The 16,748-nt window shown below is 39.8% G+C and overlaps 1 pseudogene; it reads left to right on the top strand.

Annotated features, from left to right (window-relative positions):
* Window positions 1-14,508, top strand: part of LOC103214517 (eukaryotic initiation factor 4A-I-like) — a 47,201-nt pseudogene extending 32,693 nt beyond the window's left edge.
* The last annotated feature ends 2,240 nt before the right edge of the window (window positions 14,509-16,748 follow it).

The following is a 16,748-nucleotide window of genomic DNA, read 5'->3' as shown; positions in this document are numbered from 1 at the left end:
AGAGAACTGTTGTACAGCCTGGTAACTATAATGATAATGCTTTGTATTTTTAAAAGTCACTAAGATTTTAAGTGTTCTCATCCCCAAAAAATAGTGAAAGGCACTATGTTAGTTTGATCTAGCTATTCTACAACATATACATCTTTCAAAGCATCATGTTGTACATGATGTGTATATTTACAATTGCATTGTATATAATTGTATACAATTTTAAAATTTTTAAATAAAGAAAAAGGAAAAAAGTATATTCATCCAAAAACCAGAAGAGAAAAAAAAAAGCCAATACTACAAAATTCTGAATTGCGGTTACCTTGTAAAGGGGAGAAGAAAGGGATGAGATTATGGAGGTATTTACAAGGGCATTCAAAAAGTGTTATTTTGCTCTATTATTGCATTTTGTTTTGTTATTTTTAAACTGTATAAATAATATTAAATATTCTGTGTGTATGCTCTATTTCTCTAAAACTAAAATTAAAACACGGACAATCTGAAAACACATACTATTTGCTTTGTACCTTTCATGTGTATCATCTATATTTATTAAAACTGGCTCAGATCTTAACATGAACAATAAAATCAAAATAAAAAATAGAATTATATAGAAAAATATATACCCTCTGTTAAAACCCCCAACACAATTAAAGAATTCTTATTATCATTTTAGCATACTGTGTAAAAATGTGCACTGAACACCATTTACTGCTAGGGTACTAGAAGGAAGATGGAGTTGTCACAGGTGTCCTCTTCCACACAGCAGGTGGCAATTAAGCACTCCAAAGAACTGGAAAGGGTTTAATCCTGGAAGCCACAGGATTCAATTTGTGCTTTAGAAGACCACTTGGACTGTTATTTAGTACATTGTAGAAACAGGGAGTTAATTACTACTAGTCCTAGATTGGAACAGAAGCAGAGGGTAGAACTAGGATTGAGCAGTGTTGGCAGCAACAAAGTCAACAGATTTAAAGTCTGTTTTGAAGGTAGAATATGATATGTTGATGAATTAGATGTGGAGATAACCTTATAAAATAGTAATATGTCAAAATATATATAGTTCTCATTCTCTAAAGATGCTTTAGTTATTTCAGTGGATTTCTCTGTTGTCTTTGTAAGTTATACAGAAATTAAAAAATAAAAATAAAAATCTCTTGGCTAATCATAATACTGACAGCACTGCCCAAGCCGCGTCCATGCATTACCTTCCACCAGAGAAAACACGTGGAACCACCAGGAGGTGTCAGAATTGCCACAAACTCTTTCAATTATTGATAATAAATTGTGACGCACACTATTTTATTCTTTAACATTCTCAAATTTTTATAAAGATTTAAAGCCTTTTGCTATTATAGCCAGCTACTGTATGACCCCATTTCCAAATACATTGGCTACATTCTGACCCTGCTCCTGGAATAATAAAATACACAAATGCTTACTGAGTGCTTGCTAAGCACCAGGCACTGTTTGTAACACTTGTGAGAATTACTGGTTTAATCCTCACTTCAGTCCTGGGAGGAAGTGAGTCTCTATCTCCAGTCACTGTACATGAATCAAATATAATTATTGCTTCCCAGACTTTAAGTTATAGAAGGAGCTCGGAGTCACACTGACACCAAACTGTGTGTTTTAACCTCCCCAAGTTGCTCTTAATGGATCTTAAGTGTCTTTACTGATTACTTTTTTTTGAAAATACCCAAGGAAGATTCATAAAAATTTAGAAAACATACAAATATTGAGAAAACAAATCAGTCTATCCCCAAAGATCGAGGATAAGTGATGTCTCTATCATAAAGAGATAAAGAGAAACTAGAAATGCAAATTTCTAAGCAAATAAACTTGATAGCACCAAGTATTCCAAATGTTATAAAAAAATATAGGATGAAACCAGCAAGGACCCAAGGATCCCACTTAAAGCTGGAAAAAAAAAAAATGTAACATTGGGATACATAATGCTGAAATTGATTTTCTTTTTCAACTGTCACACTCTAAACAGATTAAACTTAAAATTCTCAGAAGCCACAAGAACCGTATGTGTTTGACAGGCAAGCCACATCACTGGGGCAGAAGCCTGTCACTTGCTTACACTTAAGTACTCAGCCTGTAATGAATGGTTTATAGTGGTACTAAGCCTGTAAAGCACAGGTTATAATGGTTTTCAACCTTGACAACACATTAAAATCTCCTGGTGTGCTTTCTTAAACAACTTTCCAACCCCTGAAAGTCTATTCTGTGGTCTGGAACCAATTCGAGGTACCAGGAGTTTTTATAAATTCCCAGGAAATTCCAACATACAACCAAAGCTTGAGAACCACTGCTTTAGATCTAGGCCTATGGAGGTTCTCACCACTGCAACACAACCATGCTCTGGGCTTAACACTACCTTGAAAGGTAAGAAAATAAGCAAAAGGTTGAAGCCATCTTCTGAATTCCTATAGACCACCATGAGCACTTGGTTAGACTACTTCCGCAAGTGCTACCCACTAGGAAACTTAGCTATCTATCAAGCCAGCCACCGTTGACAGCTTCTTTCAGATGTATTTCCTTTACCATGTGAACATGCTTGGACATCAATAAATAGTATAGCTTTCTTCATTGTAACTACCAATTAGGTTAACTATGGACTAGACAAAAGGGAAGATGGGAAAAGGAGAAATTGAGGACCTGATGTGTGCTAGACATTACATGCATTTACCACTGAATCTTTACAACAATCCTATAAGGAAAGAGTATTTTATTTTATTCCTCAGGAAACTGAGGTTCAGTGGGGATTGAGTGATTTCCCAAGATCCCAGGGCTACCACAGAGTAACACTGGAAAAGTGACACAAACTGCCTTTTACTATACCACACTGCCCCCTAGGGCTACAGGGGTCTATGGCACGCACTGGAAGTTAAAAGAATTTGAAATACCAGAAGGCAGCAGCTGGCTTGAAATCTTCCCTGGTAGACCTAATTGGATGTGATTGCTCTTTCTTCCAACACTTACAGCCTTTTCTGTGGGTACCACTGGCTTGGCACGGAGCTCTGCCTTTTGTTAATGGCTAATTCATGTGCTTTCAACTAATTGCCATTATACGCAAGCTCGGGCAGGGCGAAGATATTCCTGGTATTTTTTCATCTACCTCAGAGCCTAAAATTGCCCTAGAGCAGTGCTTCTCAAACTGTAATGTACATATGAATCACCTGTGGACCTTGTTAAACTGCAGATTCTAATTCAGAAGGTTTGGGTGGGGCCTGAGATCCTCCATTTCTAACAAGCAGTCAAGGGATGCCAATGGTGCTGGTGAGATAATTCTTACCGTGAATAAAAAGAAGCCAATTATTCCACATAAATGGGGTTTTTTAAACTAGACTTGAGGAACAAGCAGCTATGTGTGTGGCTTGGGAAATGAGATTTCACAACATATTTCAATTTTTTTTTTTTTAAGGTGCCTCAGTGTTGCACGCAACTATCAAAACTCTACAGTCATCTCTTTCCTGTTCAATGAATCTTTGCAGATTGGTTATTTGATAGGTAGGACATCTCAACATGAAAAGAAAGCACCTACAAAATACTGTTGAATTTCTCATGAATAACACAAATGAACATTAACTGGTTGGTCGATGTTTTGTTTTGTTTTTAATTAAGGATAGCAGTCTATTCCTTCCACAATTGCTCCTGTTTGTCCTGGGACCTCCTGTGTGGCCACTGTGTCTTTGGAGCTCCCAGAGTGATTGGGATACTTTTTTTCTTCTTTTTGAGAGCTTCTTGCTCTTGTCGCACAGGCTGGAGTGCAATGGCACGATCTTGACTCACTGCAACCTCTGTCTCCCGGGTTCAAGCGATTCTCCTGCCTCAGCCTCCTGAGTAGCTGGGACTACAGATATGCACCACCACGCCCAGCTAATTTTTGTATTTTTAGTAGAGACAGGATTTCAACCATGTTTGTGGGGCTGATCTGAAACTCCTGATCTCAGGTGATCCGCCTGCATCAGCCTCCCAAAGTGCTGGATTATAGGCGTGAGCCACAGTGCCCAGCCCATAATTGGGATACTTCTGGGAAAACCTGTGGGTAACCTCTATTAACATATTCTGAACTAAACACGGGCATTACAAATAGCAGCCTCTACCTCAGCAGATGTGAGTTCAAGCTCTGGCAACATTTTACTTCTAAAAGCTTCATTTCTCTTCCAGTACCACCCTCATGCAAGACTAAGGACCTTTGGTATAATCCAAAATGTCCAAACTCAATTTATTCACAAGAATTATATTCATACACCCCCACAGAATAGCTTTTCTCATTCACAATATTTCATTATTGAGTTTGTGGTGACATAAAAGACGGTTTATGCTGTATGTGACACAAAACATATAAATACTCCTGGAACATGTCATATTGTGGCTCAGAAGAAGACATCTCTATCCCATATTTACCTTTGTGCCCCACCCCCAGACACCCTACCACAATGGCACAGGGTTTTATAGAGATGTCACTGTGTCCCCTGAGCAGCCTCAATTTCCTCAACTATAAAAAACGACTAATAATACCTAGCCTGGATGTTTCCATGAAAATTAAACGTATATATCTTCCTCCAAAAGTCCCTGGCAACCTCTAGCCAACAAATCTAGACCATTTCCTCCCATGCACCCCCCGATCTTCATCTTACTACCCTCAACCGTAACCTCATCTCCTTATATCTTCTTTCTTTTTACAGAAATGTGCCTATCTCTTAGTCTTTCCAGTTGGGATCCATTCTCTTTGGATGACAACAGTTAGAAATAACAAATAACTTCACACAGTCAGTTCTCTATAAAATATTTGTTACATGAATAAACAATTGATCCACCTATAAACAAATCAAAGCCAGTAGATCCTAAATATTCAGTCCTAGACATCTCTACTACTGGGCAAAATCAGTTGGGGAAATATTAACAAATAGCAGCCATTTATGACAAATTCCTTTTAATTCAACTTATTCGAGTCCCCCTTCACAAAAAGAAAGGAACAAATCAAAGGTGCCACCAATATTTAGAAATCATTTGAGAAATAGTGCAGCAGCCAGAACATCAGGCTGTCAGAGGTACTGTGAGCCTGCCTAAAGCTTACACCTATGACAGTTTTATTTATTTTTATTTTTATTTTTATTTTTATTTTTTTGAGATGGAGTTTCGCTCTTGTTGCCCAGGCTGGAGTGCAATGGCGCGATCTCAGCTCACCACAACATCTGCCTCCCAGGTTCAAGCTATTCTCCTGCCTCAGCCCTCCTGAGTAGCTGGGATTACAGGCATACGCCACCACGCCCGGCTAATTTTGTATTTTTAGTAGAGATGGGGTTTCTCCATGTTGGTAAGGCTGGTCTCGAACTCCCGACCTCAGATGTTCCACCTGCCTCAGCCTCCCAAAGTGCTGGGATTATAGGCATGAGCCATCGTGCCCGGCTGTGACAGCTTTTAAGATGTATAGAGAAACACGCAAGAAAATGCCCAGAACCAGGAAATTTGTGTGCTCTTGATACACATATAAAACCACTCATGAGTAAACTGAGGCTGTTGCTACTTCACATTGGAGGTTATTATAAAGAGTAAAGGAAATGGCATATGGGTTTTCTATTCCAGTAGCACTTAGTATTTATTCAGAAAAGTTCCCATTCTGGCTCATCTTGGTGGCTATTTCCATCCCATTGGCATGGGGAAGAAGAGTAGCAGATGCTTAATTGACGTGTTCATTGACCTTATTAAAAAAGAAAGCCCTGACCATGACAAACATTTTGTTAGGCAATCTTTGCTCTTGTAGTCTTCCAAAATCTTATGAGAGGTAGCATCAAATTCTAAAACATTTAGTCATATAGGTATGATAAAATTGCACTCAGTGGCAGGGAAACAGGAAATGATATAAACAGAATGATGGAAAATCCTATCATTGAAAAGAAAAAAAAACTTCATAAAAAAATATCAAATCACACCACCAAAATAACATGACACTAAAAAAACTATAAAAGAAAATCTATGGCCGGGCACGGTGGCTCACGCGGGTAATCTCAGCTCTTCTGCAGGCCGAGGTGGGCAGATCACGAGGTCAGGAGATGGAGACCATCCTGGCTAACACAGTGAAACCTCGTCTCTACTAAAAATACAAAAAATTAGCCAGGCATGGTGGCGGGCACCTGTAGTCCCAGCTACTCGGGAGGCTGAGGCAGGAGAATGGCGTGAACCTGGGAGGTGGAGCTTGCAGGGAACCGAGATGGCACCACTGCAATCCAGCCTGGACAAGAGAGCAGACTCAGTCTCAAAAAGAAAAAAAAATCTATAAGAAAGCCTTTAAAAAATGTGAAAAAATAAAACGATTATTAATTGAACAAAATTTAGCCTATAAATTTAAGATAGGCAAACAAGAGAGTTTTATCAGGGTAAAATTTTATTAAAATGGAATTCATATATAAATGGCCCAATTGAGTGAAAACAATTACCAGCAAACAAGATTCATAGCAAAATGTCAGAGCCAAATGATTCAACGGCAAACGAAAAACAAAAGACAAGACACAAAGAGTGCATGTTATTTTATGTTATATATTCATGTAGTAACGAAATCGCCTTTTCTATTTTTCCCTAAAACTGTCGAGTATTTAACTTGTAATTGCCTTTAGTGTACTAACTGAAAATCTATTCAATATCCTGTTAATTAGGTTATACATAATATAATCTAGGGGTTACAGTGAACACATTCAAAGGGAATGTGCTCATTATAAAATCCTATTACATGTGGTTACAGTCTCTAAAGAAAACCTATGGGAATCCAGGTAATTTCCATATTTTAGACATGTGTGGAAAATGCCACACTTCCTCCTCTCCTGGAGGTTTCTGAGGAATGTGTTTTATTCCATCTGAAGCCTCAGGCATGTTAGAACTCCTCAACCAAAGTGTATTCTACACCTTATTCTGCCCTCCACATTGAGGCATCATGCTTTACAAATTTCTATCAATGAGTATGCTCAGAGGTGTCCACAGGTATTGTTTTGAGTTTTGGATTTTTTTTCCAAATTCACATGTCCATCTTCCTGTTTATTATCTCCCTAGTGCTGTGACTTAGGTGTGCCATCCCCCACTTAGAGAAGTGTGAGATCTATTAAACAATCCAAAATCTTGAGCCAAGAAAAGTACTGGCTAAATATCATTAAGGACTAGTTTTGTTTTTCAAAAAAGTAATTGGACATACCCCAGCTCAGCACATTCATTTATATTTACTATTGAAAAACAAAACTTAAAAAATAAAATGCTAATACTAGGAATGCAAGTACTTTAAGTGAAACCAAAGTTAAAAACTAAAATCACTCTATCTCATATCTAGTTCTTGAGTAAGGAAAAAGATTCATGCCCTTGACTCTGAAATGAACCTCATGACTGCCCCCAAGGAGTTCATTGTCTACGTGGAAAATTCCGAAGTTGCAGGAAAATATTTCCATTTTATCCACATCTCATTTCCACATCCACCTCTTGGACTACGGTCGAAATTTTATGACTATGGCTTCTTCCCTGGGCTTTACGTTGTCCTCCACTGAGATGCAGATAGAAAGTTAACACCTTTAGACTTATCAGTTTTATCCTCATATACTGTAAGTTACCTGCCTTTTCCTGAGAGCTGCTTCTGCAGGAGGCAGTGGCAGGAAGATTCTAAGAGAGGGTGAGGCCAGGTGCCTAGGAGGAGAGCAGCAGCAGAAAGGGAGCACTAAGGACAAAGAAGGCGGGCCAACCCTTTCCCAATTTTACTTAAGGCTTCAGCAGGGAAAACTCTATGAATACAATTGCAAATAGAACATCTTTCTAAAGTACATAAGCCCAGAGCTGCTTTAGGTGATGTTACAATTGGAGCCTGGACCTCTGCCCACTGTACTTGTTTTTCTAGTCCCCAAGACATCACAGAGTTCTAAGGTGTCTTGGACCCTAAAGGTCCAGGAAAGATGCTTTGAAAAACACTGGCCTATTAGAAGTTGCTGTTGTGAAAGAGCTTTTCTTATCTATAAGAACCATTTTTTCTCTTAAACCTATAATCAAGGATTTAATATTTCAGAGGTTAATTTCTGGATAGGTGGTTGGGAGATAAATTGGAAAAGAAAGGTATTGTTGATTGTTGTTTTTCGGCCAGATTCTTTGTACTATTAAGATCTTGATTTTCAAATAACATGGAGCTTAAGCCCAGAGGCTAAGGGAGTCTCACAGCTCCATAGACAGAAGCACTGCTTGAGAGCTGTACAAACCCGGACATTCCCTTCTCTCCATCTCCTGTTGCTGCTTCTTTCTTGCTGCAGGTGGGTTTATTCTATTCTAAGCCCATTTGAAGGAAATGGTCTCAGTACTAATTCCAATTTATATCTTCTCTGTTCATGAAACCGGCCAAACCAATTCCAATTTAAGTTTTCTAGAAAGTACTTTGCTCAGCTCAGTTGAGCTGATTATTACCATCATTCTGATTGTTCCCGTCAGAATAATCTGTGTGACAACTGTGCTAGGGTTAGGACAAGTTTCAGAAAAGGAGACAAAACAATAGACAACTTCACAATAGTTGTCCAGCACTTTCTTCCTGGAAACCCATGCCCCGATGCAGCAATGATGAGCCGATTCTCCCTATCACTTCCCAACTCCATATTCAGTGATGTCATATTAGTAGCCTGAAATCAGCCAGGAGGGGAGTATTTATACCATGAAAACTGGCAAATGCTACACATCAGGGCTTTTTTTTTTTTTCAGAGAGCCAATTTACCAGCACACCACTATCAGATAAGTCCCCTGTGATTTGATTGGAGACAGCCACATTAACATCCACCCACACACTGTGAAGTACTGCAGATAACCTGGGTGTCCTTTGCTTCATAAATATCTTCCTCTAGAAGGAACCCAAGTAAACATGCTCACCCAAGTATTTTTGTGTGTTTAAGAAAATAAAGTTAGACTTGTGCATTGCCATGGGTCCAGTGACCGCATTCCTGAGCATTTAGCGTAGTATTTCGAGCATCTCAAGCATTGTCCACTATCTTCATTACAAGGTCAGATATAGGTTAGAAGAATCTTAAAAATTATCCCCTTTCATAGTAAAAATTAAAAACAGCAAGTAGAGAAATCCAGTACAGAAGGTGTGAAGTGGTAGAAGTTACAAAAGCACTCGCTGGGATACCCCAGGAGCTCTACAAATGTTTGGGAATGTATGAAGAAAAGAAATGAAGTAGAAAGAGGAAAGGAGGTATGGGGGTGGGAAGGCGGAAGGAAAAAACATAAACCAAATAATGAGACGACAACCAACAAGACAACCCTCCACTGAGATAAGCAAAAGACATTAAATAATAAGTATAAAAGCATTCATTCACTCAACAAATGATATCAAGTGCCAAACATATGGCAGGGACTTGGCATAAAAAGGTCCATAAGACATGGTCCCTGCCTCGAGCACTGTACAGTTTGGTAGAGAGAGTCAAGTAAATTGACATTTCAATACTGGTAAATGCTATGATTAGTTAACTACCCCATGCTGAGGGAGATCATAGAAAGGCTTCTACTCCAAAGTTGAAAGTCCCAAAAGGTCACACTTCCAAAAAAAGGAACATCTAAACCAAGACCTGAAGAACAAATAAAAGCTCCTTGAGTGAACAGGGTGGGGCAAAGGGCATTTCAGGTGGAGGAGAAAGTATATAAAAAGGGTTTGGTGTTGAGTGGAAATAGGCAATGATGGATTTAACAAGTTCTGACTAGCTCAGGATAGCGTCCAAAAGAAAGCTGGAGATGTAAGTCAAACCAGGCAATGAAGGTCTTGCATAGCCTTCTCAGAATTGGGACTTTGAGGGCAAAGGAGAACCATAAAAGAAATGAAAGAAGATATCACTTTAGAGTAAATCAGGGAGTCCTGTTCATTTTATCTCCTGAATCGCTCTCAGACTGGTCTAGCCCTCTCCATGACTTTTCCAACTGGATTGACATGACATCTCCAGCTGGCCTCCTTGCCTCCACTCTGTCCTGCCTCTACACTTTTTCACATGCAAGGCAGGGAGACCAGCTGGAGATCATTGCAACACTCTTGTTGAGGGACTGCTTTGGTGAAGAAGAGAAGTGGTCCAATCTGAGAGCCATTCAGGAGATCAAATAAGCTGGGCTCGGTGAGTAACAGGACTTGGGGCAAAGGAGTCAGGTTTCCAGGCTTCTGACTTGGGCAGCTGGGTGGATAGTGGTGCTCTTTACTTTAAAAAGAAATAAAGAAAAAATAGGTTTACCAGGTAGTATGGTTTGGATATTCATCTCCTCCCAATCTCATGTTGAAATGTGATCTCCACTGTTAGAGATAGGCCTAGTGGGAGGTGTTTGGGTTATGGAACTGGACCCCTCATGAATGGCTTGGTGCCCTCCTCCCAGTCATGAGTGAGCTTTCGCTGTTAATTCACATGAGAGCTGGTTGTTTAAAGGAGCCTGGCACCTCCTCTTTCCTGTCTTGTTCCCTCTCACCATGTGACAGGCTGCTCATCCTGCACTTTCCATTTTGATTGTGAGCTTCCTGAGGCCTCACTAGAAACTGAGCAAATGCTACTACCATGCTTCTTGTGCAGCCTACAGAATTGTGAGCCAAATAACCCTCTTCTCTTTATAAATTGCCCAGCCTCAGATATCCCTTTATAGCAATTCAAAGTAGACTAACACAGTAGGGTAGATCAGGAGTTTTTGTCCTTGAGGTGCTATGGGACATCCCAGTAAAGATATATAGTTTATTCAAAAAGATTTATAGTTTATCCATATATATAAAGATTAAAGATATATGGAGATATAAAGATATATATAAAAGATTAAAGATATATCTTAAAGATTCTATATAACTTAATAGTTATCAAGTTTATTCAAAAAAGACAGGCCACCATGATTTATAATTTTTATGTTGTGTTTTGAGATGGTTAGTAAAAAACATTGCTTTTCCCCCTATCAAATGAGGCATGGGCATAAACAGAAGTAAACTACCACCTCTGATGATTGAGACATGTTTGGGAGACTCAGGCTGCCAATGTTTCATTCCTGATTTCCAGGGAGGGCCCAATGATCCCTGCCACCTGCTATTCATGTGCTTGTGTAGCCCTGTTCCATGCTGTATACAGCTGACTCATAGGACTAATAGGATCCTGTGAAAATGACAAATGTGACTTCTGAGGCTAGGTCACAAAAGACATTATGACTTGTCTTGCTCTCTCATGAATCTCTCTCTCTGGGAGAAGTCAGCTGCCAGGTCATGAGGTTACCCAAGCAGCCCTGTGGAGGCACTCTTACGGTAAGGAACTGAGGCCTCCTGCCAGCAGCCATGTGACTGAGCCACCTTGGAAACAGATCTTCCCCCAGATGACTGAAGCCCCAACCCCCTTGATTACACCCACATGAGAAAGCCTGAGCAGAACCACTTCTCTAAACTTCTAAATTCTCAACCCACAAAAAATGAGATACTAAATGTTTATGGTTTTAAGCCAACAAGTTTTGGAGGCAATTTGTTACACAGCACCGGATAAGTAATACAGAAACTTACATGCCAGGTCACAGCAAATATACTGGAGAGCTGTAGGCCTCTCCACTGGGGCCTTCCCCTATAAAACTTGAAGCAGTTTTTCTCAGACTCCCACAGGCAACAGAATCATCTGCTAGGCTTACTAAAATACAGATTACTGGGCCCAACCCAAGAGTTTCTGATTCGATAGATCTGAGGCAAAATCAGAAAATGTGGTATTCTGGAGCAAGTTCCAGGGGTTTGGGGGCTGATGAAAATGATGTGACCGTGAGAGGGCAGTAACATACAGCAAGCTTGATTTGGGTGGCGCTGAGAAGTCTGCTCCTGGGGGAGTTTCTCAGAGCATGAGACCATTCCGAAGAGAAAGAGGACAAGGGAACTGCCCAGAGAGAGGGAATCAGAGGGGAGAACTACAATTACTAATTGGTGCCCTCAGTAGCCCAGCAAAGTCTCTGGGTCAATGAGCTCCCACGGGCAGCAGACCTAGGAGTCTTGGTATAGATGCAAGATTTCTCCTATCAATGGCTAGCAGATGTCAGGTGCAGTTTCACAGGGTATGCAAAACAAAAAGGCTTTAAATGGCTAAGACCCTACTTACCTGGGCTATGTTTAAAACAACTGGGTGTGTAAACATTGTGTTTGGCACTGCTGGGCTTTTGAGCTCACTGCTCCCAGCCTCCTGTGAGGGAGTAAAGAGGCCCAATATACAGAGGCCATCTTTGGCATTTATGTAACAAATTTTCACGTCTCCAGGTGCTGGTACTGTTGGCCCAAGAACACATTTTGAGAAGACTGGCCTTGAGGAACCACTAGTGTGTGCTTATGGGCAGGATGGCAGTGGAGAAGAGGGTGAGGCTCAGTGTCTTCTCCCAAATTTTCATATTAAATAAAACCTCTTTCCCCAGAGAGAAGTAACAAGAGAGGCAGAGGGAAATGATTCTAACAGAAGTTCTAGCCACATGGAAGGAAGCATTAGCAGTGAGGAATAATGGTTCTCTCCCTAAACATACCACCCAAGGTAATGATTCTACATCCTAAGAAAATGTATTTTTCACGGGGGCATTTTTTTTCATTGTTTAGAAGAAGGAACTCCAATGAGGACCGTCTGGTTTTCTATAAACAGAAACCAGTTTCATTATTCTGACAAACAACAGTACTTTGCCTGCGGGTGGTAAAAGCTGTTTATATATCCTTACCTTAATTAAGTCATCTCTGACTAAAAATGATTATCTCACAAGTGTTCTGAACAGACTTTCTTTAAAGAATTCTAAGAAATACATCTATTTTTAGTGTTATAGAAGGTGTGTAAATTGAGATCTAATACTGAAGCTGTTTCCTTTAATTCCATTTTGAGTTGCTTTTATTTCTCCTTTATAACATTCATGTTCCCATAATTATCCATTCCTTCAATCATTATTTATCTAGTCTTAATGACTATGTTCTGTGCGTTAAGAACAGCCCTGGGTGCTTTGAGATGACAGAATTTAAAGCCAGAGCTAAGACTAAAAAACAAAAACAGAACAAAAAAATTTTTTTAAATTGTGAGAACTTATATGAAGAAAACTGGGAGCTTTTGATATACTCTATTGATTTCAGCTATTTTATTTTCCTTTCTCCCTCCATTCACATTTAAGGGAACTAATACTAAATTAGCATGAAGAGCGCACGCCTGTGATCTCAGCTACTTGGGATGCAGAGGCAGGAGGATCACGTGAGCTCAGAAGCTCAAGCCTAGCCTGGACAATATAGAAAGACACAGACTAAAAAAGAAAAAAAGAAGGAAAAAAATTAGCATGAAGAATTCCAGGGAGACAAGACAACAGAGCCACTTTCCTAGCCAAGAAAAATCCCAGTTTGCAGTTTACTGAATAGAAGTGTGCCACCTGACAGTAGTTTTAATGACTGACACTGAACCTTTTGTGAGTTTTGCACTTCTCTTGGCTGAAATCTCCAAACTGGCTCAAAGAAGCTCCAGCCTCTTCATTCTGTAAGTGTTGATACTATTTGCATAACTACCTGTCATTATCCCCTACCAGGTGCCTCCTTTCCAACCTTGAACGTTTCTTCTTGATTCATTATAATTAAAGAGCTAATGTAGCCATTCAAGTTCACATTGTCAATGACCAGGTAATCATCTTCCCTAGTGGCCAGAATTCCTTTCTTTTTATGAGGTTACAATTAAATTCCCTCCAGCCATAAGGTCAAAAGAATCTGGAACAGTTAGCCTTCCCAGTGACTAATTTCACACCTGTGACTCTGACACATAAAATAAGACCTCTTAAATGGAAGGTGTCAAATTAAGAAATAATATACATTTGACTACACCTGAACTGAAGTCAATTAGATGTAAAAATTAAAGACGGTGGCTTCTTTTCCTGTTACTGGAAGTGACGCTTGACATTCTACTTATCAATTTAAGACATCCGTGTCCCTTAGAAATGTTAAGGTAATTTGTAAGTTGGAAAAGAATTAAAATGGCCAAAAGCCTCAGGGAGATTAAGATAATGTGTTCATGTCTGTTCTGTGTAAAAATTTGTCTATCACTTTATTTTTTTCCCCTTCTCAAGATTTAAGTTTTTCTAAAATAGATTTTATTTTTCTGCTATTGAGGCTTCTAATATTTTGTTAAGAATTACGTGTATTATTGTTAATAATCACTATGCACAGCTAAATACCATGAGCCAATTTAGCCTCCGACTTCCAAAATGTAACATTGACCAATGGAGTTGCCTTTTATTTCTGTCATCTTGAAATGCACTGTGGACCTTCCCCTTCACCTACAGCTTTTAGTGATTCTCAATTTCACAAGTCACACACCACCACCCCCAACTCCTTATGCCTTTATCCTTCTTTCTCCTCTAAGAGTTGCTTCGAGCAACAAGGCTATTTACTGGGAGCGTTGCAAGTGTAACTTCAACTGGAAGTCGTTGTCGAGTTTCTATCAGCGCACTTTGAGTGGACACCCAATTAAGAGACTGCTTATGGCAGCCACAGTGCCCTTTCCCTCATGGCTGTAAGGGCTCCTGGAAAAGTGAGGAGTGTGACCCACTGCCAGAAACCTCCAAACCTGCAGTTCAGCTACCCTGAGTTTCTGGGAAGTCAAAGTGAGCAGCTCGTCAGGAACAAAGGCAGGTTTCCTTTACTCAAAAACATCCAGGTGATGACTCCAAGTCCTAAAGAATAACCAAGATGCAATCCTTGCACTTCTTGAAGTTGTTGTTGGTACCTCTTGGTCTCACAAGAAAAGTAACTGTTGCCTTTTATGGTAGCTATCTGTTGTTACTGCCACCCAGGATCCATTCACTTTTTGATAGCTATACCTTGATTTCCCCTGGGTAACCATGCTTTTCTCACTCTCAGCTCAGATGCTTGGGATCATATTTTGTATGCTGTGGGGTACACACACCCAACTAAGGAGAAATATGAGGTCTGCTTCCATTTCTGTAGCACAAAAAGAGAAATGTCCAAGAATATGGCCAAGGAAAGCAGAGATCAGAAATGAAAAAAAGTTCCTGTTGATGTTGAGTTCCTTCATCAAGCTGCACCTGAAACAAACCCTACTTGCAATCGCTGAATTCATTCATTCATGCATTCCTTCAGAAATATTTATTAAGTATTTCTAGGTATCATCCCCTCTTCTAGAGCCGGAGGCACAATGTAGTCCTTACTCTCAAAGTATTCACCAACATGTAAAAAAGCAACAGCCATTCAATGTGGTAAGTATTGGCACAGGGGCATTACAGAGCTGTATGCGGTGCTCCCAAAACAACAGCTCAACTCAAAGAAGGGAATCTGTGTCCTAGAGGAAGAAGAGTTTGAAATATTTGGTTGAAGTTTTCATGTAGACTGATTATTTCAAATGACACAGTACCACACTGATGAGCTACCCCAACATTTGACATCTCAGTTTTTTGTTACCTATTCCTGAATAGTGATTTTCTCCTCCAGGCCATCCTTTCCTATATCACATTCATGAACTTAGATTTTACCTGGACCTTCTGTACCTTTTAAATAAAGAGCCAAACACTTCACTTTCTAACCACCATACCAATTTTTCCAGTTCTTGCACTCAATACTTCCTCTAGGTCATAGACCCCTCTTGTCACCACACTCTGTCTTCATATCTTTCCCTACCCAGCTAGAGTCCTTTGATCTTTACTTCCACTCTTATCAGCATTTTCCCTTAGCCAATTCCTTTCAGCCTCAACAACCTGGCATATCATGTATCATGTATTATTCCAGTTATCTATTTAAAACTTTCCCTTTTCTACAAACTGTAGACTATAGGAATGGAGAAACTTCTTTATAACCATTGGATCTCCAGTGCCCAGTATCACTGTGACTGACAAACAGCATGCAATTATATTTGTTCATCCAAACACATTTTTAAATAAATCTATTATAGTGTGCTGAGTGCCTGGAATTGGGTTATCAGAAGTAAGTGCTTAGCTCTTTCCTCATGGAGTTTACAACCTATTAGGTTTGAGAGCTAAGGAGGTGGCAGTATTGCATTGATCAGGACATGGTCCCAGAATTCCAATCAGTAACAAACAGCAAGGAGAGTTGTGTCCACTGCAGAGGAGCTGAGGAACTTGCAGTTCAGAGAATTAGTTGCCAAGTAAACAACTCACAGACGAACATATGATAAATAATTTATTTTCCAAATGTATTGGAGAAGTTGCCCCTTGAAGTCAGGGGCTTTGACACTTATTATATAGATACCATGAATTGATGAAGGATCATAAAAATAATTAAGTCTTGATGTGTTGCCTTCAGGACAGGGCAATGGGAGTTATACCAAAAAAGAAAGTGACAACTCTTTTTAAAACAATGTTACAGGCCAGGCATGGTAGCTCACACCTGTAATCGCAGCACTTTGGGAGGCTGAGGTGGGCAGATCACGAGCTCAGGAGTTTTAGAGCAGCCTGTACAACATCTACTAAAAATACAAAATTATCTGGGCATGGTGGTGGGCGCCTGTAATCCCAGCTACTCAAGAGTCTGAGGCAGGAGAATCACTTGAACACCGGAGGCAGAGGTTGCAGTGAGCAGAGATTGTGCCACTGCACTTAAGCCTGGGTGACAGAGCAAGACTCCATGTGAAAAAAAAAAAAAAAAAAAAAACCACGTTACTCATCTGAAATCATTTTCAACAAGTCCTACTGGGCACATGCATTTTGTCTTCCCCTGGGATTTTCCTGGCATTGAACCTCTCAAAGACACCAAAACACTGAACATTAACAATGGAAAAGGAACA

This window comes from Chlorocebus sabaeus, chromosome 3, assembly GCF_047675955.1.
Source record: "Chlorocebus sabaeus isolate Y175 chromosome 3, mChlSab1.0.hap1, whole genome shotgun sequence".
Lineage (NCBI taxonomy): Eukaryota > Metazoa > Chordata > Mammalia > Primates > Cercopithecidae > Chlorocebus > Chlorocebus sabaeus.
The sequence above is the reverse complement of the archived record's forward strand: the minus strand, read 5'-3'. Positions and strand labels throughout refer to the sequence as shown.